The following is a 24,833-nucleotide window of genomic DNA, read 5'->3' on the forward strand; positions in this document are numbered from 1 at the left end:
ATAAAATCTGATAAAGAGAATTTTGGAGAGATTTATGGAATAAATTACGAGAGTATGAGAATCATTTTTCTGTTTTAAATAGGGTCCATATAACACAGAAGAAAACAATGTAAAGCATTCAGTTAATAAATGTTATATTTATATATATATAATAGCGAGCAAGTTTTGCTCTTTTTTCTGAACTGAGTTGATGTTTTAATATCCCATGCACAGAGGATGAAAACATTGAGGGAGTTGCTATATTTGCCTCTGGAAACCCCTCATTGCTTTTGACCTCATGACTTTCTTCAAGTGATAGGACCATGGCTGAATAGGAAGAGCAAGGGCCTTGTATTAGAAAACAGGGATTTAATTATTGTTATTTTCACTTATTAGCTCTGTAAAGCTTTATACATCCCAATTTGCTTTAGATACCAATTTCTAAAGAAATAAAATTTAGAGATATGGTCAAAGTCTCTTTATACATTATCCTGCACTTTCTCCAGAGAAAAATAATCACTATCTTAAAGCTGTATGGTATTCTCATGCAGATTTTCATAGTTTTTCAACATATGTATGTACCCATAACAAAATATTTAGTATTCTTTTCTGAACTTTTTTCCATAAATGGTCTCAAATTGTATGGATTATATTACACTTTGCTCTTACTACTTATATTATGATTTAACAGTTTTAAAATTAAACTTTTACAATTTAACAGTAGTTATGTTAGTGGCAAAACACCACCAGAATGTTACAGGACCTTAGCTCAGTAACCTCAGTACTTGATTTCAACAAGGAAAGAATTCAGAGACAAGGAACTCAAATTCTAAGAAAAAGTTTATTTAGAAAGTCACAGAGATAGACAAGGTGAGCCGGCTGGGCTGTGTGGGCTCAAAAAATGAGTTATAGAGGCAAAGAAGGGCCCTTGGAGTTTAGGAAAAAGAAAGGCAGAGGGATTGAGCCTGGGAGAAGAGGGGGGAAGATATGAGAATATGTGCACAAGTGTGAGAGAGAGCTCACCTTGGGGAAAGAAGGAGGTGGGGAAAAGTAGAGGTGTGCTCCAGAGAGAGAAAGAGTACCCTGGGTTCTCCATTCTCAGGGTTTTTATCTGCTTTCCAAAAGTGGGGATTTCAGGGAAAGTCTCAAGGGAGGATCTCAATAAAATATTCATCAGCTTTCTAGGTATGTCCCCCCAGAGTCATGGTCTCCACTGATTGGTCGTTGCCAGGGCAGGGGGCCATTAGTCATTGCAGCTGGTCCTGATGTCAGCCATGGTATCACCCCTCCTGATCTTGCTGCTTTTCTGGGCTTGGAGTTGAAACACAGGTGAGGCTTAGATGTTATCACTACTTTGGCCAAAACTCTGTTTCCATGCTGAACAGGCCCTAGGCTTTGTTCCTAAGAACAAAGAGGAAAGAAACCTAAAATAAGGAAGATTAGCTTAAAGCTGTTTGATGAGAAGTTAGATTTCTAGATTCTTACCCTAACTTTGCTTTGTTGACTGACTTCTTTTATTCTGCCCCAGTAAATGTACAGGGATTTACTATCTTGAAAGAGTAATTCAGAATATTGTTGAATTGAAGATGCCAGGCGCAGCTGAAATTGGGGTTACCCTCCTGAGAAAGAGAAAGATTAGGTAACAGCATGTATACTGAGAGTAATAGAGACCCTTAGATCTATACTCCCATTTGACCTCCAGAATACTGGGAAACAAATCCTTTTGCCAAAATTAAGGAGATTGAAGGACTCTTCTAAAGGCATCTGATTAGCTGAAGAATAACAAGTGACTTCTATATCAGGATGTAAAACACAGTCAGTCTTTTAATTGCAGTTCTTAATCATTTCTACACAGTCAAATACGCTCATACAAGAGAGGGAAGTTATTGATAAGCAAGAAATGGGCAAAAACAAATCAGAGAAATCACCTTGTTGGCAAAAGATACTAAGAAAAAAACTCCTAAAATACTATAACTAGTATACAACTGGAGAATATAATGCATCTATGAAACATGACACTATAAAAAAGAATATTCAGTGAACAGATAAGGATTCTTGAAAATTATAATTTTGAGGATAAAATAAAAATAATAGTTTAAGTGTTAGAAAATATAGTTGAGAAAGTTTCCTCAAAATTAGAGCAAAAAGTTTAAAATGATATAAAAGAAAATAGACAAGGAATAGAACATATATATAATAGGTGAACGAGCAAAAGAGCAAAGAGGAAAAAATTATCAAAGAATCAATACAATTTCCCCAGTCTTTCAGACTGGAAATTGTCAGACTGAAAGGCTAATTGGACTAGATTCATTATTATTACGTAAGAGGCAATATTCTTGAATATTCTTGTTCTTAGGATAATTAATATCATAAATATGTTCAAATTGGTCTATAGCTTCAATGCAGAAAAATACACACACACCCACTAAGAGTTTTTCCATGGAACAGAATGGCTTATGACATTTACTTTTGCTCAGGATAGTTTTTAAAAATTATGTTTGTTACTGTTAAGTGGGAAAAGTTTTGTTTTTGTATACTGCTCTTGTGTACAACAAACAACCTTGCTTAAGTTTTTTGTTTTTGTTTTTTAAAGTTTGTATAGATTTTTCCAAATATACTATATAGAAAATTAAACTATTCATGAATAAAGACAATTATATTTCTTTCTTTGCTCTGCCTTGGCTAGAATTCCCAGTGAAATGTTAACTAGCATGTTTTTAGTGAATTTTGTGGATTGAATTTAGCAGGTTAAGAACAAATCTTTTCTATTTCTAGTTTGCTAAGAATTTTCTTTTTCATGACTCTATATTGATTTTTACTTCCCTCTTAATCTACTAACATGTCTAATTACATTAATTAGTTTTGGGTCATGCTGTGAATTTTTAAAAATTAATATACCTGAATTTAGTTTTTAATATTTTAATTAGGATTTTGCATATGTGTTTATAAATGAGATTTGCCTACATTTTTACTTCCTTGTACAGTACAGTCATTTTTGTGCCTTAGCACTAAGTCCATACATACTAAACTCATAAAATAAGTTTGGAAATCTTCACTTTTTTTTTCTATTCTCTTGAACATTTTATTTTTATAAAATGGAGATCATGTATCTGTTCCTTGAATATTTGGAAAACTCTCCTTTACTATCATCAGGTTGTGATATTTGTTCTGCGGATGTATTTTTAAATATAAAGCCTATTTATTTATTCATGATATGCTTAGCCAATCACTATGGCATTAAATTAGAACTCTTGATTTTGTTTCATTTTTATCTTTATCACATGGGAATTATAAGAATTTTCTTTGATTTTTTTATAAAAAAAAGTTGTTCAAATTTCTAAATTCAACTAATTAATTTTCAAATCAAACTAATTCAGTGGGTGTACCTCACTCACAAAAATCTTTGAAGAGTTGCAACCTTTATTGGTTTTCCCACTACTTTGAGTATTTTAAGCCAAACTCTTTTAAATATCAAAGAATAGAACAATCTGGTTGATATCTGGATTTCCTTAGAAAGAGTAAGACACAGGCTTGTCCTCAAGGAAACAAAGGATGGAGTTAAGGCAAAGCAAATATAGATATAAAATATGTCAAAATGGGATAAGGTCAGGGGGAGTTGACACACATTGCTGCGGCATTGTGTGATCTGATTCCTGTAATGTGATCTCTCCTATTCGGCTTATTCTCCTGCTTCTTCATGCGCGTTTACTATGTTCTAGCCATCCTGAACTTTCTTCTGAATCTCAGACACTCTAAAGTGACTTACATCTCAAGTTCTTCGTACTTCCTACTGGGTCTGTGAAGTGCCTCTCTCCAGATCCAACATGCCAGCTCCTTTCTCATGAATAGAGTTTCATTCAACCCCTGTGACCTTGAGAGGATTTTTATCACTAGTTTAAGAAGCTCCCACATGCAGTCGTTCTCTATTAACCTGTGGCATTTTCTTTGCAACTCTATTCTGAAATGATCAGTTTACTCATGTGTTCATCTGTGTTTTGTCTGTATACTCTTCACTAGAGCATAGGGTCTACGGGAGAATAAAAGTTTCTTAGCATCACTGCATCTGTGGCACCCCGAAAAGCACCTTGCAGAAATTATGCTGTTTCACAAATGTTTGTTTAATGAAAATTCACTTGGTATTTTGTATAATTTGAGCCTTTGTTTTATGCAGAATCCTTTCAATTAACATTGGATGATGTGTGTTATTTTAGAGACAATAGCATAATAGGGGTTAGGTATTCAGCAACAGCACCACAGGTGGCCTCAGAGGACTCACAGTTACAGCCCAGCATACATCATTTACTTCACTTGTAAGAAATATCAAGACATATTTTGAATTTTTAATAGAATGAGGGTGAAATTTCTCAATCTTTACATTTTATTTGGCTATTCATACTAACTTGGCAAATTTTCTGAAAAGCAAATTCCCTGGAAAGTAGCTGTCAGTTTTTAATAGGCACTGCATTTGGAAGGTATACTGTAGAGTTATAGATAGAGCATGATGTTTTATATTATATTTATAATAAAGCAGCCTGAAGAATAAAATGTTACTAATATCAGGTACACAACAGCATCTTATACCACTTCAATTCATTCACGTGTAGTAAGTTCTAGTATAGTTATCACTGATGCCAAATTATCTCCTTTACAGAGACCCCACTGTATTTTCCTGTTGCAACATGTAACAAAAATTGGCTAAGCAGTGTCAAGATGGCATTTAATAAATGTCATAAACTTTGTTTCTCACCTATACTGCTACACTCTATGGAGACCAATGTGGTTCACACAATACTGTTATGTTCCTGCAGCTTTTCTATAAGATGATGTCTAGCTAGACAGATGGTATTGATATGTATATCATCATCATCATCATCAACATCAACGTTTTAAAGACCTGTGAGGAATCACTCGGTCAAAAAGGACCCAGGTGGCAAAAATTAATCAAGATTTGTAAAAAGCATATGAAGAACTCAGTTTCTCCAACACAGACCAAATGCCAGGCATGATACTCTTACTTTACTCATGTTCAGATCCAGCTATCCCCCAGCTTGTGAGAGTGAAGAAATACATTTTCATATAACTGAGAGCTATTTTCCCTCCATGGGGAAGCACTCAGTAGAGAGTAAGTAGTTTTTAGGACGGATTCTGACTGCTCTCCCCCAGCAATCCCATCCTGTCATCTAGCCACATGTGCCCCTGATCCAAATCACCATGCATATGCATGACCATATGCTTCCTCCTCGTGGGCCTCCTTAGTCTCATCATTTGGTTCAATATCAACATTCCCATCCCCTTCTTTGCAACCCCACACATTGCGTTGGGCTCATTGCACCTCTCACCACACCTCAGGAAAACTGTTGCTATCAAGAGGGAAATGCTATCATTGCCTGGGACGTGTGAGGGCTGTCATACATAGTCTGGCCATCTATGCTGTAATGCTGCTTTTGACTGACTTGTCCTCTGATCTGTCATCACAGAAAATGCAGTGTTTTTCTCTGCTTTGTAAGTTGGAGTGCAGCATGAAGTTCTCTGCCATCCTCCACTTCTCAAATGAATTACGGTTCTCAGAATAACTCTGAGGGGAGCTGAGTTTTGCATGTGTTTCTAGCAGCTTTGTCTGCAGTAGAGGTGATCTAAACTGCTAGAATACCCAAGGGAGCTTTGGTGAGAAATGCCATCCAACTTATCACCCATGAAATCTAAGCGAGAAGTAGTCGGGGTGGGATTCAGTGGAAAGGGAACAAAACAAAGTAGAAATACGAGGAGGTACACTGGTGTGTCTTTCCTTGCATGTCAACAGGTAAACTAAGGAAACGTCTAAATAATAAGCCGCTGTGTTTAAGTAAGGTCTCCCTGGAAACACAGTTGCCCAGAAAAGCAAAATACTGTGTTGATTTAGAGGAAAAAGGAACTACAGAAAAGGAAACTAAATGTCACAAATGGCTCACATTTCCTACATCAGGCTTCTTAGTTAATTGATTCCACTCTTAGGTCCAGCTACATAATTTGCTAGGCCCAGTGCAAAATGAAAATGTTGGCTTCCTCGTACAAAAAGGCAGGAAAAAAGTTATGTGAAGTGTACTAAAAAAGTTTTTCTTTCTTTTGTGGTCTCATTCTCAATTCATGGTCTTGTTTATTATTGACTGTTTAATGTCATCTAAGTAAATAGAAATAAAAATTTTAAAATATTAACATGAATCTTACCATTCATCTTAATAATTATGCAATGCTGTTCTTTAAGTTTATTTTTATTGAAGTGTAGTTGACATACAATATTATATTAGTTTTAGGTGTACAACATATTGATTCAACATTTATATACTTTATGATGGGACCACCACAATAAGTCTAGTAATCATTGTTCACCATACATATTTATTACAATATTATTGACTATTTTCTCTATACTGTATATTACATCTTCATGATTTATTTCTTTTATAAATGATAGTTTGTACCTTTTACCCCCCTTCACCTTTTGGCTCATTCCCCCGTACCTCTGCCCTCCGGCAACCATCAGCTCATTCTCTGTATCTATGAGTGTGTTTTATTTGGTTTGTGTGCCTGTTTTTCAGATTCCACATGGAAGTGAGATAATATGGTATTTGTCTTACTCTGTATGACTTATTTCACTCCTGTCCCCAGAGAGCTCTAGTTCCACTGATCACTGCCCCTCCAACACTCTGCCCAAAGTTAGTGAAAGTAATTTCTTCACTATGACCCAGGCACTTTTCAAACTACTGTCTTCTCTGGAGCTCAGAGCTAGTGAGTTTGTGTGTGGGGGAGGGCTCTTTAGTAGTAGAGCCCTGTTTTCCTATAGCCCTTCTGCTCTCTCAGATGTAAACCCTGCTAGTTCTCAAAGCCAGATGTTATGGGGACTCTTCTTCACTGTCTATGTCCCCTGGATGGGGGGGGGGCACAACATGGGGCTTGTATCCCTCACTCCTCAGCAGGAGACCACAAAGGTTGTGGTATCTCTCCGGCTTATAAATCACCACACCAGGGGCGTGGGTCCTGACCAGACCAGTCTCCGCCCCTACCTGTCTCTAAGTGGCTTTTTGTTTATATCCCCAGTTGCAGAAATTCTGGTTAGCTAGTCTTCAGGTCCTTCTCAGATAGTTGTTCTATATTTAGTTGTAGTTTTGTTATATCCCTGGGAGATGAGCTCAGCATCTACTTATTTTACTATCTTCCCTGCAAAGTCAATGCCAATTTTAAATATAATTATAAGAATATAACTCTTAGGTGGAATCCCTGAAGTTATGTAATTTGCATTTTGTAGCTCATGCATTCAGATGTATTGTGTTCTTATTGGAACAATAGAAATGTTTCATAAAATGAACTCAACTTTTGAATTTTACTTCTTGATACCTGCCTACCCACCAGTACTCTCTATCTCTGGCTTGCTGGCGAAAAAGGAAGCACAGGAGGGAAAAGGAACTATGGGTTGCTCCACATTTCCCTTTCCTTCTATGCTGTCACGTTGAGCCTAAGTGGTTAACTAATCCGGGGGAGTAACATGACTAAGAAAGATAGGATAAGGTTTCTTGGTCACTCTTGTTTCTTAGAATGCCATTCTCTTCTTTCTATATTCAAAGCAAGTTCTGCTTCAAGTGAAGTGTGGCCCCTTAGGGCTGTCAGCACCTCTGCTCAATCTTTTGTAAATTTAACAGTTTTACTTTTTACTTATGTGAGTCTCACTGAATTATACTCTACATTCTGAGTCCTTTGGAATAATTCTGTTTTCATGGGACATAAAGAATGCTATATGCAAATAGGTGACAAAGAATATGGGACACACATATTGCATGAATCTTTTCTGCTCTATTGTCCTGTTGTACTTCACTTTCAAAATTCAAGTTCAAAGATAAAATTATTAAGAATTGCAACATGGTAAGAGCATAGCATTAAACCAAGCACAAAACCCTTCTGATGTCAAGGTCCTGTGTACTCCCATAAAGGTGACCCTCTCTGCTCTTGATTGTTGCCTTGGTAACAGAGAATCTCTATTCAAGGACCAAGTTGTGTATTACGTTCATGCTCATATTCAGTCATGACTGAATATATCCCAGAACTATAGGGATCAGCTGTCCAATCTGGTAAAGACAAAGGAGCCCCCATGGGGGTAAAAAAAATTGAGAGTAAATTTTGCTTTAACAAATGTTGGAGCATAAGGATGGCATATTAAACAGTGAGCACAGTCAGCATAGGGATGTCTTGATATAATCTTTGTAACACTAGAAGCAAAGGTCCCCATTGTCATCTGTGTAAGGAAGAGTAGGATCACACAAGGGAGGACAATACTTGAAATTCTTGGAGGATTAACATTGGAGTATGAAATTCTGCAGTGAGAAGCCTCCAACCCAGAGAAGAAACTCAATAGTGTTTCAGACTCTGGATGGCATTAATGCTTTTATTACAAAAATTTAGGCTGTTAATACTTAGCCTTTAAGTATTAAAGGCAACAGGAGAGAGCCCCACCCGAAGAGAGAAAATGTGGTAAATACAATTCGTCAATAGGAATAAGAGCAATGATGATAAATAATAATGCCTAATATTATAAGAGTAAACATTTCGAACTCGACGCCATAGTTTGCTAAGAGTATGGATTATCTCATTTAATACCTACAATAAATCTGTAGGAGAGATGGAAGAGAAACAAACGTTATTAAGATCCCATTGTAAATACAATATATGTGAGATCCAGAGAGTTAGTTGTGCTGCCTAAAGGCCCACAGAGGATGCTGGAGGCAACGTTTGAGAGCAGGTGGTGAGCAGGTGCCATGGATAACATGGGGATTTCTGCATCATCTACATGTGCTATTCCTCTTTAAAAACGGCACTACACTCCCTCCCCAGAGGTTGACTCTTACAGGCAGGTATAAAAGGCATTTTAGTTTCTTTTCTGAGGAAGGACATACAGTTTGATCAGGTAGGCATAGCATCTCCTTCAGATTGGTCTACAAAACTATTTTTCAACCTTTTTGGAAGCTGCAGTACATTTCACATCAGTATCAAGTATTCATACTTATATACTTATAACGACTGTGTGCCTTAGAGAATGATATTTTCTGTTCTATTTTTCATTTTAAAAAATGTAAATTGACAAGCTCACTAATAGATTGAATAACCAATTAGTGGTAATTTGAAAAAAAAAAATGACTAGCTGATAAGAATCTATCTCTCCCAGGGTTTTGGAATTAGAGACAGCTAATTAAGTTTATGTGACTCTAAAAATGACATGTGGGTTTTATTCATTGTTGTCAGGGGCAGCCATATCCTGCCACCTCTTATCTACCATAAGCCAAAATAAATAAATAAATTCATACATTTATGAACAGAAATAGAAAGCTGACCTTAGAAAAGAGGGAGGGAGGGAGAGAGAAAGAGCATGTGCTTTTCAGACAGAAACAGATAAATGTAGGAACAAATGCAACAACTACCCAGTCCTTGCTTCTGGGCCCTTCCTGAGGCTGGGATATATGACCCCATTTGAATTTTATTGAGACTCCTCTAGTTTTTAAATGAGCTCTAATTTACTTTTGTTGGGTTTACAAGTAGAGAATCTCTGGTCTCACAAGCATGGGAAACCCATCAGGATTGCCCAGAAATAACTGGGTAGTATTGATAGGGGAGGAGGCTTCTTACCCTGTACTTGCTATGTTTGCAACAGATGAAGGGGAAGAGAATGACTTATAATACTTAATTTTGACCTTTGATATGTCCAGTGAATTACTGATTGTTGTTTGGGTTAGAGAAACAGGAAGACTGTTTAAATAATCACCTGAAGAACCAGGTGAGATTTAGTTCCTTGAACCTTACTGGGTTTTAAGTCATCATCTCTCTTGGTTCCTTTTTTAATTTTTTAAATTCAATTTATTTGGGTTACACTGGTTAATAAAATTATATAGGTTTCAGGTGTACAATTCTATAATATATCATCTGTATAGTGTATTATGTGTTCACCACTCCCAGTCAAATCTCCTTCCATCACCATTTATCACACCATTCTCCCTCTCCCCACCGCCCTTTCCCTCTGGTAATCACCATACTGTTGTAAAGTTTCAGGCATTTTTGGTTCTGTGGGTTAGACAGGAGGAGTAAACATTGCCCAAATATAGGAAAACTCCACTTACGCAGATGACAGGATTATAACAATTTCAGTAACCTGGAAACCGGAACATATTCCACAGTCAGAAATACAGAATGTTACTAAGGCCTTGCAGTAAATATCATTTTTCTTCCTCCATCCCCCCTTTTTACTGTTGATTCTCACAAGAGAGCTTAAAAATAATGCATTTGAGAAATACTCATGAATTCCATAGTACGGTTTGCTCTAATTGACTGTCAATTCAGTGTTGCAGGAACTGCCAATTTTGGTCTTGTCCCTCCTCCCCTACAACAGGGAAAATACATTGCCCTTTGATTCAGTGAGGCTCCTAAACCCCTTGGGTAACAGGTGACTTCTCCTGTGGGATGCATCATTGTTTCAACTAATCTTGAATGACAAAGGCAATTCCAAATGCCATTTACTGGCTTTAAGTTCTCTTTTCACCCATCCCCACTCATCCCTGGAAGCAATGATCACTCATATCTCTAGAATGAGAATAAGAGAAGTGGACACAGCTATATGTTGTCTCCAAATCCAGATTCATGGGGATAAAGCTGCTTTAAGAAGTTTTCATTGTCTCTTTCCCTATCTCTAGTTCATAAGTGTTAATGCTTATATATAACAGAAAAGCTCACATGCAGTGGAAACTGAGCTGTCAGGAACCCAAAGGTCACAACTCCCAAAAACAGCTTAAAAACATCTGGGAATAAATGAATGAATTATACATAGGACATTTCACAGTGTAAACTTCATGATGGCCTCTTCTTAGTTTCATTCATTAATATCTCTATTAATAATTATTTACCAGGCACTTATATACAATACAAGGTAAGTGCTAGGTAATAAGATTATAATAACGTATGTAGATAATTGTGTTTTCCAAAGATGAATGTGTGTGTTTGTGTATGTATATATGTGAGTTTTCCATTCCACGTGCTCTTCCTACATACAACTCTTACTTTTACCACTGAGATGGGGAGGGTGGGTGTACACATTCCCTACCTTGAGCCTGAGCAAACTTTTGCAACTACCTTAATCAATAAAATGCAACAAAAGTGACAATACATGACATCTAAGGCTAGCCCATATAAGGTGATAGATATAGCTTCACCTGGTTCTCTGTAAGAAGGTTCATTGGTGGAATCTATGTAGGCATAAAGACCACATGCAGAGGTTCAAGAACACTGGAACTGAGATTCCCAGCTAGTTTCTCAATCAATGATCCTATAGATTTTATTTCCCAAATATGTTCTGAACATACTTATTTTTTTCCATCCTACTACAACTGTCTTAATCTAATTTTCTCACCTAGACTACTGAAAAAATACACTAACTCCTTCCCTCATGCCTTCTCACTTGAATCAGAGTAAACTTTACAAAAAAGTAAATGGATGTAGAAGGATGCAGATTGGTGACTTTTGGAGCATGACATAGAGGGAGGTATTAAGGACATCTTCAAGTTTCAAAAAATGAATATATCTTGTTTTCATATATTGAGAGAGGAACCATTGAAAGAAATTGAAGTTTGGGGTTAAGATCACAAATTTCACTTTTTAGATGTCTCAGTAGAAATGTCAGGTAGGTGGTTGAATATATGAAGTTGAGCTCAAAGGAGATGATTAAACTAGAGATAAAACTTGGGCCTTATGACATAAATTATAACTGAAGTTTTTGGCAAAGATGAGGTCACTTAGTTCAAAGGAATACAAAAGCATGGCCTAAGGCAATCCTTTGGAACTTACGTAGGATGAGCCTAGATAGGAGACTGAAAAGATACTATAAGTAGAAGGAATTGAAGAAATTATGACCATGGAAACCAAAGAAGAGATTGTTGCTATCGAGAAAGTATATAGTATTGGATATTGAAGATTAGCCAAATGAGGAGATGAAAATCTAACCAATTTATCATGACCAGAAGTACACTGGTGACCTTACACAGTGTTCACTTAGTCCAGGCATTAAGTTAGGCTGTATATATGCTTCATCTCCTTTATATTTACTAGTGAGAAAAGAGATTAAGAAGATCTAATAACCTATTTCAGAGTTAGGTTTAACACGAGTGAAATACATCCACAAAACTGATGTCTGTAGTTTCTATTCTTGAATGGAATACATGGTGATATGGATTTGGTACTCGATCAATGAATTAAGAAAAACATGAAATTTACATTTATCTGACATTTAGAGAAAGCTAAATGGGAGGTTTAAAATACACTATAATATCAAGTCTACCAAGTTAGCTAGCTTTAGGGATTAAACTAGAGGAGACGATACAAAATGGTAACGATCAATTTAATAAAGTAAAGGACTACTTAAAAGCTCACAAAACATAGGAAATAGTTATGCTTCTTTTGCATGCCATCTGCTTGGAGCACAAAGGGGTTATTCAAGGTTGTTATCAACAACTTAATTTGTGTATTGTCGACCCCAAATAAAAACACATAAGGGTTCTCTAAATAGGCATTTTACCCTTAGGTGAGTGTCTGGCCATAGTAGTGAAAACCAGAAAACAGTCAAGTTTATGCAGCCACATGGTGGTGGGCAAAAGACCGCAGCCTCTAGAACATCTAAGAACAAGGGAGAAAGCTGAAATTTACTACTTTAGTTTAGATTTATTCCACTCTGGGTGGCTACTTTGCCTGCAGTGGCTGATATTATTTAAAGGGACCAGTAGACCCTCATGGATGAGAGCTTCACCAAGAGTGAAAAGTATAAAAATGTGTCTGTTGCATACTTGTTGCAAGTTTCAGATGGAATGTGGCCCCAAATTTCCTTTTTCATACGATTGGGCTCACCGATAGTTTCATGCTGGACTGATCTGGTTACTGAATGGTAGGGAATGGGTCACAGCCTTCTTGTTAACTGCTCATCATTTCCCATTTCTATGCCTAGGACTTCTTAAAACACATTGGATGTAGAAAGAATCAATCCAGACCTAAAGGGGATGGAGAGAATACCAGGAAGTAGAGAAGGGGTGTGGTCAGAGAATATATGGGAAGGCTGTTACTTAATTAAGGTTTTGGCAGGAAAAAATAGCATATTCCAACTAGGTGATTCAAGAAGAATTTAATAAAGGGCCTATTTATAAAGGTGTAGGTAGAGTTGAAGAAAACCAACAAGAATAGCACAGCACCCTGGGGGGGGGGGGTGTATCCTTGTAACAGTCAGCAGCCACTGGGCTCAGAATTTAAGCAGCCAGCGTAGGAAGCATTTATGGGAAGTCACTGAGCGGTGACCTGGCAAGGAGGAATCCAGGGGAGTAAACATGCTTACCTCATTCTTCTCCTTACCCCTTGTCTCTGTCATGGTCTCTTATTGGTCAAAACCAGAATGCAGAGGGTGAGGGAGCTTGTCCATGCAGTCCATTGAGGTCTCCCTCTCTACACACAGAGCAAGGTGGAGACTATATCTGGAGCGTCAAATTGGAGACTCATCCTAAATATCCTTTCTAATGAAAGATCAGGCTGGTAGTCCCCTGGTTTTATGTTCAATTTAACTGAACAAACATTTGTTCAGAGCAGAATAGGTACAATAGGAGTGCACTTTGACAGGTGAAAAGATTAATACATCTCAGATTCTATCCTTAGAAGACTGGACTAGTAGCCAAGGGACTATAGAACAAAGTGCAGAGAGAGAAAAAGAGGAAAATAAATAAAAGAAAGGATATATTTCCCTTGATGTGTTAGGAGATTTGGGATGCAAACTCTTCCTAGCTGAGGAAAATTGCAGATTTATTTTGTGGTTGGTTGCCCAAATTAAATCTTAGTCAAAAATCCATTATGCTAATCAGATACTAAGGGCACATGATTAAAGTAAGGATGGGCCAAGGGTGTGTATGTAAAAGCCAAAAATCTGCAATTGTGTGAAAATAAGAAATGATAAAAACCTAGTGGGGAAGGCAGAGAAGTGGTCTGGCAATTGCAGTTCAAGTTGATAAGAATTATTCCAAAGAAAGTAGAGATGCTATGGGAGCATGAGTGGGGGGATGAGAGGAAACTCAGGATACATAGGTCAAGAGACACTTTTCAGCAGACCTCAATTATATCTGAATTGTTACCTGAAAATTGTTATCTGGAAAAACTCCATGCAAAGAAGCCAAGAGGGAAAGAATTTTCCTGGCAGAGAGAATGGTGTATGTAAAATTTGAGAGACTAGGAACAGTGTTAGCATGGTGTTTTCAGGGACAGGCGAGAGACTGAGTACTACTGGAGTTCAAAGGGGGAGGTGAAAGCTAAAGACAGGCAGATCAACAAGGCAAATTAATATTGACAACAAAAGTGGGAAGAGCTTAGATTTTTATCTGGAGGGAATTGGGAAGTCATTGAGGGATTTTAAAGCAGAGAGGTATGTGGCTTTAGCATATTTGCATTTTAAAACACTATCCCAATGAATAGAGTGGATTAGAAGAAAGCTATATGGTAAATTAATAAATAGTAATCCCAAAAAGAAAGAATGATGGCCTGAGCTAGGGTGGTAGGAACAGAACTGAAAGAAATGGATGAGCTTCAGAAATATTAAAGAGCGATAATAATCTGGATTAACGATGGATTCAATGAGACAATGGAAAAGAAAGAAGCACACATGGGATGCCTCCGTTTCTGACTTGGCATTTCAGTGATCAGTGGTTCCTTTTACAGAGATAGAAACTGCAGGGAAAGAAATGGGCTTGGCATGGGGAGAAATGAGCTTAATTTTTGATATTTGGGACTGACATATTTGGAAGATATTTGAATATAAAAGGCTAGTAAACATTTGAAAACATGAATCTGAATTTCCTTTGAGTTATTGGCTGGGCCTCTAAATTTAGGAGCTGTCAACACATGCGTGGTAATTAAGCTACTCACCTGGATAAGGTTACTGTGAGGATGTATAAAGTAATAGGGGAGGGAAAAGATAGGTTAAAACCATAAAATTAAGAATGGTCAGAGGAAGAGGAGCCTGGGAACTGAGAACAGGTGGTTTCAGAGGCAGGAAAATACTAAAAGAATGTGTTTCCAAAAGAACTGTTTCTGACGGTAGCATGTACCATAATCACTTTTCAGTGGCAGGAAGGACAGACCAGAGCTCTTGCTGATACCAGTCCTCATGGGGGAGAGGTTTTTACCCTTTCTTCTATTCTAAATTTTTTTCTCAGTGTCTATGGAAAACAATTTTCTTTGCCTCTCTAATATTTTAGCAGGTCAGTGGACACAAAAACCGCCATGTTAACACTGACTGAAAGCCTGTAAGATGGGTGAAATAGATTCAAGAATGTTCCTACTACAGAGTTATTTTAGTAATTATTTATGGAATTATTACCATTTTATTTGATGCTATGTTGTCTGCTCAGATCACTAGTTCTCAGCATCACTCTGTAGAATTTCTTTAACTAAAAAGTATGCCAGTGTAGAGACAAGGCGAGGACAATGACAGACCAGAGGGCATTTCACAATCAGTTAATATATTAAGTCACATACATATAGTATATGAGACTTACATATATGTATTATATCATCACATAGTGTAGTATATTAAGTCATTAACTTAATGAAGACAAAATTATAACAAAAATACACTATGATAGAACTGTACCACCCTTAGTCCTGGACAAATGAGAACCCTGCCTCAGCCCCTAATTTATATAGAAAGGAGCCATAGAAATATATTCACTGCTGATGGGACCTTGCATACCCTAAAGGAGGCCCTGGGTAAAAAGATGAACCAAGTGTTCTTGAAGGACAAATATCTCCATATCTGAGCTCTTCAAAAGAGCCAGTTAAAAGGTCAAAGAAGGTTTCAAGAGGAGGCATTTTAAATGAGAGAACTTGATATTAAAAGCATTATGTTGCTATTTTTAGCCATTGTAATTTCAAAAATATGATGATTAATTATTATTTTTACTCCTTCCAAAACACATTTTATGAACAATATTGTTAATAAAGATTTTTTTCCCCTTTGCATCATGGTTAAAATGACATTAGTCTTGAATATAGCACTGAATGAATTAGATCTACTATACAAAACATTCCCAAGCTCCTAAGATTAATTTGTTTCACAGAAAAGGGTTTTATTTCCTTCATGCAGAGAGTTAGCTAAAAATAATTTTTTGAGAATAAAGACTAACATGATGTCAGGGAAATATGATTCAGTAGGAAAATAACTGGCTCTTGGGTATAGATCTACCAGAAACTACTCTTGGATTATTAAATATCCACTCACCTCCTGATTTTCAGGTTTCCATTTAGGGAACAAGGAATGTATTAGATTAAGTATAACAGAAATGTTCCATACATGTTGCAACTTCTCCCTCTCATGGTAATGATAGACATTGTTGTGGGATCATTGGTCTATATTTCACTCTACAGAGTTGATATGCAAGGTGAAAACCATTTGCCATCTCTAGATTAGATGATCTTCAGTATTCCTTCAACCTGCAATATTCTATGAACCTATTATTTGTGTAACTCAAATGACATAATTAACATAAAATGAAATTTCTTGCAAAACCATTGACATACTCATGAGCTGCACATTGAAACTTTAAACTTTATTAAAATTTAATGGTCAATCAAAATACATTTGTGTGACATCATTTATCTTCAGTATTCAGGTTTATTTGACTGATATTCATCCTAAAGATTACATAGTAATACTCCATTTAGTACCTTCAATTAATGTTGAATAATCTATAAATTCTCCAATCTAGACAGAAAAAAAATCTGCTTTTTGGAAAGTTGGTAAATTGGCATGTAATACAGCAGTCAAATATTCTATATGAAGGGCTAGCTATCATTTCCACACCTTCTACATCTGATTTTATTCTACTGAACTGACTGCTATATATTAGATTTTCTTTCTGACTGAGAAGTTGAAAATATAAAATTACAATCAATCTCTTTTTTTTAGGCTGCCCAAATATTCTAAAGCCCATCTGAACTAGTTTTCTATAAGATTCCTTTAAGTTCCTCACCCTACAACAGTATTTAGCTTTTCTAAACTCCCATAGTATATTGAATATCATAAAGTGCAACAAGTTACCCCTCATTTTAAAAAATTTCAGGTTGTTTACTTTAAGCCCTCATGATGTGAGTAATAGTATATTATTCATTCGATGTTTTTCTTATTCCACCACAATTAATATATACTATTCTTCTGGGAAGAAGTATTTTTTATATTGTTCAAAATAACTATCTCTAAACTTGGCAAATAAAAATACATTGAAATGGTTGTATAAAATTTAACAAGAATGAGAATTTCCTTTTAAATTTCCTTTTACTGTAAATAGCTCTTATAGAGACTTTTGAATTAATTTTGGTGGTATAGATTATTGATGAAACAACTGAAAAACAGGAAACCTATAAAAATACTTCTTGTAATATCGATCAGATATTGGTTTCACAGATGGATAGACATAAATATTCTGTACTTACAGGAGAAATTTGTTATCAATGAGGGAAAAAAAGAAAAAAAGTCTCAAATCATAAAAATATTCTGATAAATGAAATTTATACTGAAGTAAAAATTATAGCAAAAAATCATTTGATTAAAAAAATAATGTTAGACTAAAATTAAAAAACACACATTTAAGTCTAATCTTAATTGGCCCTTTTATTTAGTAGAGTTCCTGAAGGCTTCAGGGTCTCCATTGTAGTCATGAATTTTACTCCCCCAAGAATGGCAGGTGGAGGTTTAGTGTGTGTTTAGTAAATCTAGCACATTCTCTGGAACTTTCTACTTACTTAACAATTCACTGTTTTATTTTTTTATAACAAATCCCCATTTTTAACTCACATGAAAGTAGAAACATTCTTAATGTAAATAGCTGAATTAATTTTAAAAAACACACACAAAATAATTAACCAAATTAACAAACAAAATTAAACCACAGGTTTGAATGTCTGCTTCATAACATCTATATGATTTAGAGGAGCTGAACTTAAGTAGAAAGTGGTGTTTAGAATATTTCTATTGCAGTTATGGTAGGGAGTATTAGGCCTGCCCTTTCTCCTAAGAACAGCTATCAGAGCTGGATAAAAATTAAGAAAAATAAAAACATGTGTTTAAATATGTTTGAGAGCAGACAGCACTAAGGGTTAAGAACCAAGATGCCAGACGTAATCAGAGGCAAAACACATCTAGATGAGCTAGGGATTTATGCCTAAAGTCTCTTGTCAGGGGATTTGCTGAATTTAATGGTGAGACATAGAGGCTGAACAGAAAGGAAGTGATCTGGATATTGTAGCCTCACTGGACAAGTGAAACTGAAATTTGAGCTCAGCGCTGCCAGGCATTCTCAGCTTGAGACGCTGGTCTCAGGGACAAGAGAACCACAAAGCAGTGAGCCATGAATTCTGCACGCGGCCTCCTCCAGGTATTTGCTGGTTCCTAAGCTGAGCACCGATGGGCCAAAATACTGAAACATAAAGTAGGAAAACTTACTGACTGGCTACGAGGTGAGCAGATAGTACAGCAGTTTCAGTGTGCTAGAGACATAAAAACTGGAGTTGAGAGCCTACCCAGGAAGAGAGGAGATAATAAAGATGTTTTACTTATGAAGCCAGGAGAGGATAAGACTTACGTCTAATGGTAAAGTGGAAATAGACTAGTCAGCCTGATGCTGCCCGCAGTGGATACGCTGCCAGAAAAAATCAGTCTATTTCAATTATCCAGACTCTTTGCTATTTTTCATATCAACTTCCAAAATTCAATACAAAATTGACAGAAATATTAAACAACAGCCCCAAGTGAACAAAACCCAGCAAAGGAGGATTATAGAGAAAGACCTATAGGAGTATTGAAATGTGAAGTTATTATCTAAAGACTTTATAACTATGTTTGATATATTTAAGGAAATGGATAGATAAGAAATTTCATTGAAGAATTTTAGTGCATTAATAAAAAATCTATAAATAATGGAACTGAAAAATAGAATGGGTTTGAAATTAAGAATTCAATAAACTGAGCAAATTGATTAGTGTAGTATAGATGATTAACAAATTGAATGTTATGTTGGTAAAAATAACTCAGCTTGAGAAATGTAAAAGAGAACAGAACATAAAATTAGAGAGCCCGGCCGGGCACGGCTCAGCGGTTGAGCGTCGACCTGGGATCCAGGCGATCAGGGTTCGATTCCCGGTCAGGGCACATGCCTGGGTTGTGGGCTTGATCAATGACTCTCTCATCATTGATGTTTCTATCTCTGTCTCTCCCTCTCCTTTCCTCTCTCTGAAATCAATAAAGATATATTTAAAAAAATAAAAAATACATAAAATTAGAGAAATAAAAGGGTGAGAATCACATAGGGCCCAGTGAAAAGTTTTTAACATACATGTCATTTGAGTCTCAGTAAAGGAGTCATAGAAAGTAAGTGGGTCAGAAACAGTATTCAAAAAGATGACGATGAAGAGTTTTTCAAAAGGAGTAAGTTATTAATCCAGAGGTTTAAGGAGCTTTGATGATCCTAAACACAGTAAATAAAACGATTGATCACACCTAAGCACATTCACCACTAAAAAGATAAGGGAAAAGAACAGAGATAAGAGATGCACTGTCTTCAAACTATAAGACCCAGGAGTCCACAAACTACAGAAGCCCAAAGTTAGAGGAATGACCTTTGTGTAGTGCTCAAATAAAGAATATCATCCTAAATTGAATATTCAGCAAAATTATTTTTTTAAATAACCCATGATACAGACAATAATAGTGTGGTGAATGCCTAGGGTAGGGTGGGCTAGGGTGGAGGGAAAAGGGGGACATCTGTAATTTTTTCAACAATAAAGGTAAATTTTTTAAAAAAGGAAATGAATGGAAAATTGAACACCCCTGCCTCCTCCCCACTCTCCCCCACAAACCCTACAAAATCTAAGAAGGCTTGCAGCCAACAGATTCACAATAAAGGTGCTGTTAAAGTAGTTCTTCAGACTAATGAACACAGATACCATGTGGAAGTGTGGAAGTATAGGAAAAAGTAAAGAGTGCTGGTTAAAATAAACAACAATTCTTTGAGAGGTCACAAAAATGCAAACATACAATACGTGACAACAACAGTACAAAGAGTATGAATTTGCATGCCTAGGAAATAGCAAAAAAAAACCTAATGTACTATCTAGGGAAGTCACTAAAGGAATCATTAAAGGATGAATTTAAAACAAATAATACCATTTGGGGCTACTTCACCCCCAAATTTAAAAGATGAGATTGAGTGGAAACATTCTTATGAAAAAAAGAAATTTATCAAAACTTACACAAAAGAAACAAAATGTAAATGGCTCTATGTCCATTAAAAATATAATTATAATTTACAACCTTTCCACAGAGAAAACTCTTGAACTTAAGGCTTCCCCTGTAAATTATTCTAAATATTTAGGAAATAAATCCTATGTTCATTTCAATGGATGCAAAAAACAGTCATTACAAATCTGAGAGCCATTCATGCTAAACTCTTTTAGCAAACTAGAAATAGAACGGAACTTTGTTAATCTGTGAAGTTAACTTAAAATTTAGAGCAAACATATTTAATAGTGAAATTTAGAAAGCTCTTCCCCAGAGATAAAAAATTAGGCAGTTCCCTGCTATCATTGCATTTACTTAGTATTTTAATGGAAATCTTACTGGCTAATACAATAAAGCAAGAAAAAAAAATTTTTATGAGGGTTTTGAAGGGAAGAATAAACTTGTCATAATTTATAGATACGTGGTTGTATACCTAGAAAAAATAGTATATTATCTGAATTTAGCAATGTGACTACATACAAGGTTAAAATAGAGTAATTGCCACTTTGAGGCAAGTTTCCAGTATTTTGGTTCCTAGTGTCAGTCAGTCATTAAGTATGGACTGTCTTCTGCCCTTGCCCCATGATGATGTCCGTAGACATAAGGCCCTGTGTGTTCATTTCCAAAGGCAGTTCTTGGGAGAAGGGCTCAGCTGTGAGCCATTAACAGCCAACGCTTACAGCTCTCAGTGGCTCATGTCTGGGTGCACTGCCTAGTAAGTGGGATATGAAAGACATAGCAACAGGGGCCTCCAGAAGCTAGTTGTCTCCTGCTATGGGCTAAATGCTTGTGTCCCCTCACACACATTTCTATGTTGCAAACTTAATGATGAAGTTGGTGGTATTAGGAGGTGGCCCTTTTGAGAGATGATTAGGTCATGGGAGTGGAACCCTCATGAATGGGATTCGTGCCTTATAAAAGAGACCCCACAGTGGTAACTTGCCCCTTCCACTAGGTGATCATAGAGTGAGCAGTCTGTGACTCAGAAGAGGGTATTCACCCAACTATGCTGGTACCTTGATCTTGAACTCTCACCTTCTATAACTATAAGAAATAAATTTCTGTTGTCTGTGAGTGTCCTAGTCTTTGGTATTTTGTTATTGCACCCTAACTGGATTAAGACACTTCACCAAAAATGAGTACTAATATTTCTCTCAACATAGCTTATTATATATAGATCAATATGTAATTTTAGATCACATGTAATCCTTTGTAATATACAATAAAATATAACTTTTTAAAGAAAGATGAGAAAAAGTGTGGAGCGAAATGTAGAGAAAACAGTATGAGATATGAAAACAAAAGTTATTGAAACTAGGATGCCAAAATAAAAAAGTCTTATGATGAATGATTGAAAAATTGAGAATTGCAAAAGAACAGATTAAATTCTATGCAGTCCTTTCAGCTTAAGGTGGTATCTGACCAGCAGAATATATTTTACCAAAGAGAAACTAAAATCTGCTTTTTAAACTAAGACATACAACCACGAAAACAGAATCGAATATATTTTTCACAGCGTATGGGTTTAAAGACATGAATTGAAAATCACCACCAATGACTGGAGCTGAAACACAATTTTATCCCAAAGGAAAATAAAATTTGGGGAACTAAATGAGAAGTCATCCTTGCATTGCATTTCTTTGCTTCAGAGATCAGAATCTGTCCTTAGGAAAAAACTGATAGTCAAGCTTCTACTCCCTTAACCCAGTAATACATTCATGCGTTTGAACATTCTGTTTCTTGTAGTGAAGGAACATATCAATGGTCAGATGCTAGCGCTAATATTCAGGAATTTGCAGTCAGACTAGTAATAATTTGTGACATAAAAGTCATGGAAGTGGTACTCTCTTGAATCTCAGTTTTTATTCAGGCTTTTTTTGGCAAGGGGAAACTAGGTATTACTTTACTGAGAAATAAATTTCAGTTTTCTTAATTCCAGTCACATCGCAGACTTCCCTCAATTCTGTAGCCACATTTGAAGAATTATTGTTTAAGTTTTGGCTAGAGGCTATAGGGATCTGTAGCCCTCTAGCTTAAGTCCTAATAGGAAACTCTGCTATAGGAAGCAGGAATAAAGAACAACGGAAAGGCTGTTTATAGCAAAATCCTAGGAATGACTGGATCCATTTTCATTCAAGGGTGAACAGAAATACATCAAAAACACAACCATGAAAGGACTGTGTACCCAAGTCACAGAGAAAAAGAACAGAGACCTTCAAGACACAGAACAATAGACCTTCTAAAACAAATTCTTGTAATGCAAGAAACAAATAAACCTAAGGAAAATTTGCTTTGGCTTTGTAATATAACTCAAAGAAGCAGGAGTTTTATAAAATTAAAACTTTGATAAAATGAGTAAAATAAACAAAAAGCTTGCTGAGAGAGGGTAGAAATGAAAGAGCAGGCATTTTAGATATAAAGTTATTGAAAACAGTTAAATATTCATAGACACTCAAAGAAATACACAACATGAGAGTTTTTGAGTTTTTTTTTAAACATTAAAAATAGTAGATTCCAAAATAAATTTTAAAGAAAACCAATTTGATGATTTGTAAGATAACTTTGCAATAATGCTTAGAATACAAAATTAAAGAGTAACACAACTGGGAAATGGGGAAAAGATTGATGAGTACTGAAGTCAGAAAAGAAAACGTTGTTGATGGGAGTATTGCTTAAGACTCATTTTTTTAAATTAAATTTGTTGGGGTGACATTGGTTAATAAGCTTATATAAGTTTCAAGTGTACATTTCTATGACACATCATCTGTACAGTATATCGCATTGTGTGCCCCCCACCGAAAGGCAAATCTTCTTCTGTCACCGTATCTTTGACCCTCTTTACCCTCTCCTCCCCCTACCCCCCTTCCCTCTGGTGACCACCATGCTGTTATCTGTGTCTATGAGTTGTTGTCTGTTTGTTTGTCTTGTTTGTTCATTTGTTGCTCTCAGTTTTATATCCTGCACATGACTGGAATTATATGGTTCTTCACTTTTCCTGACTGGCTTATTTTGCTTAGCATGATGTTCTCAAGATCCATGCACGTTGTCCCAAATGGCAGTATTTCATCTTTTCTTATGACTGAGTAGGATTCCATTATATATATATATCTCATAAAACCAAGCCTTTGGTTGGCTACATCTTCGATGGTTTCCATTCCTTGGCCAACGCGAGTAATGCGGCGGTGAACATAAGGGTGCGCGTTTCTGTGCAGATACATGATAGACTCGTGCGTAGTTACTGGTAGTGTAACTCGGTGCGTTCATTTATCCAACAAATATTTAGCACCTACTGTGGACAAACTGCATATACAACAGGGAGTCAAAGAGTTGGATTCCTTACCCATTTAGAGTGAGGAGGCAGAGGAAATAACACAACAAACAGGTAAATTACATAGTTAGCACTTTGAGGGCAGAAGAAATAAGGTGGTGAGGATGGACTTCATTGAGGAAGTGAGATTCCAGGAAAGCTGCAGGAGCTGCAGGGTAACTCATAAGGAAGAACTAGCTGGAACAAAGGCCCTCAGAGGTCGGAACATGCCCGGTGGGTGTTGTGTAAAAAGCCTGCCGAGGAGGCCACACGTGCTTGCAGTGGAATAAACAAGGAAGAAATAGTGAAGGGGGAGTCAGAGATTTAATAGTGGTCCAGATATGTAGACCTTATAAGGATCTGGGCTTTTATCTTGATTGAAATGGAGAGCCACTAGGGTTTTAAACATTTCTAGAGAGAAATTTAATAAAATGAAACAAGAGATTTAAAAAGCATTCATGTCCATTGCCCTAGTAATTATATTTCATAGAATTTCCCCAGAAGATGCAATGAGGTATGCAACAATTATTTATGTGCAAGAAAATCATAACTTCATTGGATTTATTGTAACAAACAATTGGAAATAACATATGATTCCTTTAGTGGGATAATGATTCACTACAGTGCGAATACTCTACAGGCTCTACCTAATGGGCTTTTTTGAAAAATATTTAATAATATGAAAAATGCTTATTGAATGAAAGGTGATTAAAGTGGAGACAAACCTGTGTAAATATGTATTTTTGCTAATAAATTTTCAGTTGATATAAGCACATGAATTAACACATAAATATCTCCAGAGGAAAATACTAGCATGGTAGGAGAATATGTCCCTGGGTACTGATATTATGGAATTTTAAAAAATTTCTTCCTTAGACATATTACCAATTTATCCACTTTTTGTAAATTGACATGCATATTTGAAAGCAATAATAAGTCATTCTTCAAAATAAGAAATTTATTTTGAAGCAAATTACTCTCTTACAAAATCTGTGTTTGAGAGGTCAAACATAAAGTAGACTATTTTAATGACGGTGATAGCAAGCAGAGTTCTTACTATGACCTACATGCTTTGCCTTAATGAAGACAATCTGTTTTCTAATGTGCTGGATTCAAATTAACTTTGTGGAATAGAAGGAGGTGTAGGAATGAAATTTGCTTCATCTGTTGGATCAAAAGTTGAAA

Source organism: Miniopterus natalensis, chromosome 11 (assembly GCF_054644295.1).
Source record: "Miniopterus natalensis isolate mMinNat1 chromosome 11, mMinNat1.hap1, whole genome shotgun sequence".
In the NCBI taxonomy this organism is placed as follows: Eukaryota; Metazoa; Chordata; class Mammalia; order Chiroptera; family Miniopteridae; genus Miniopterus; species Miniopterus natalensis.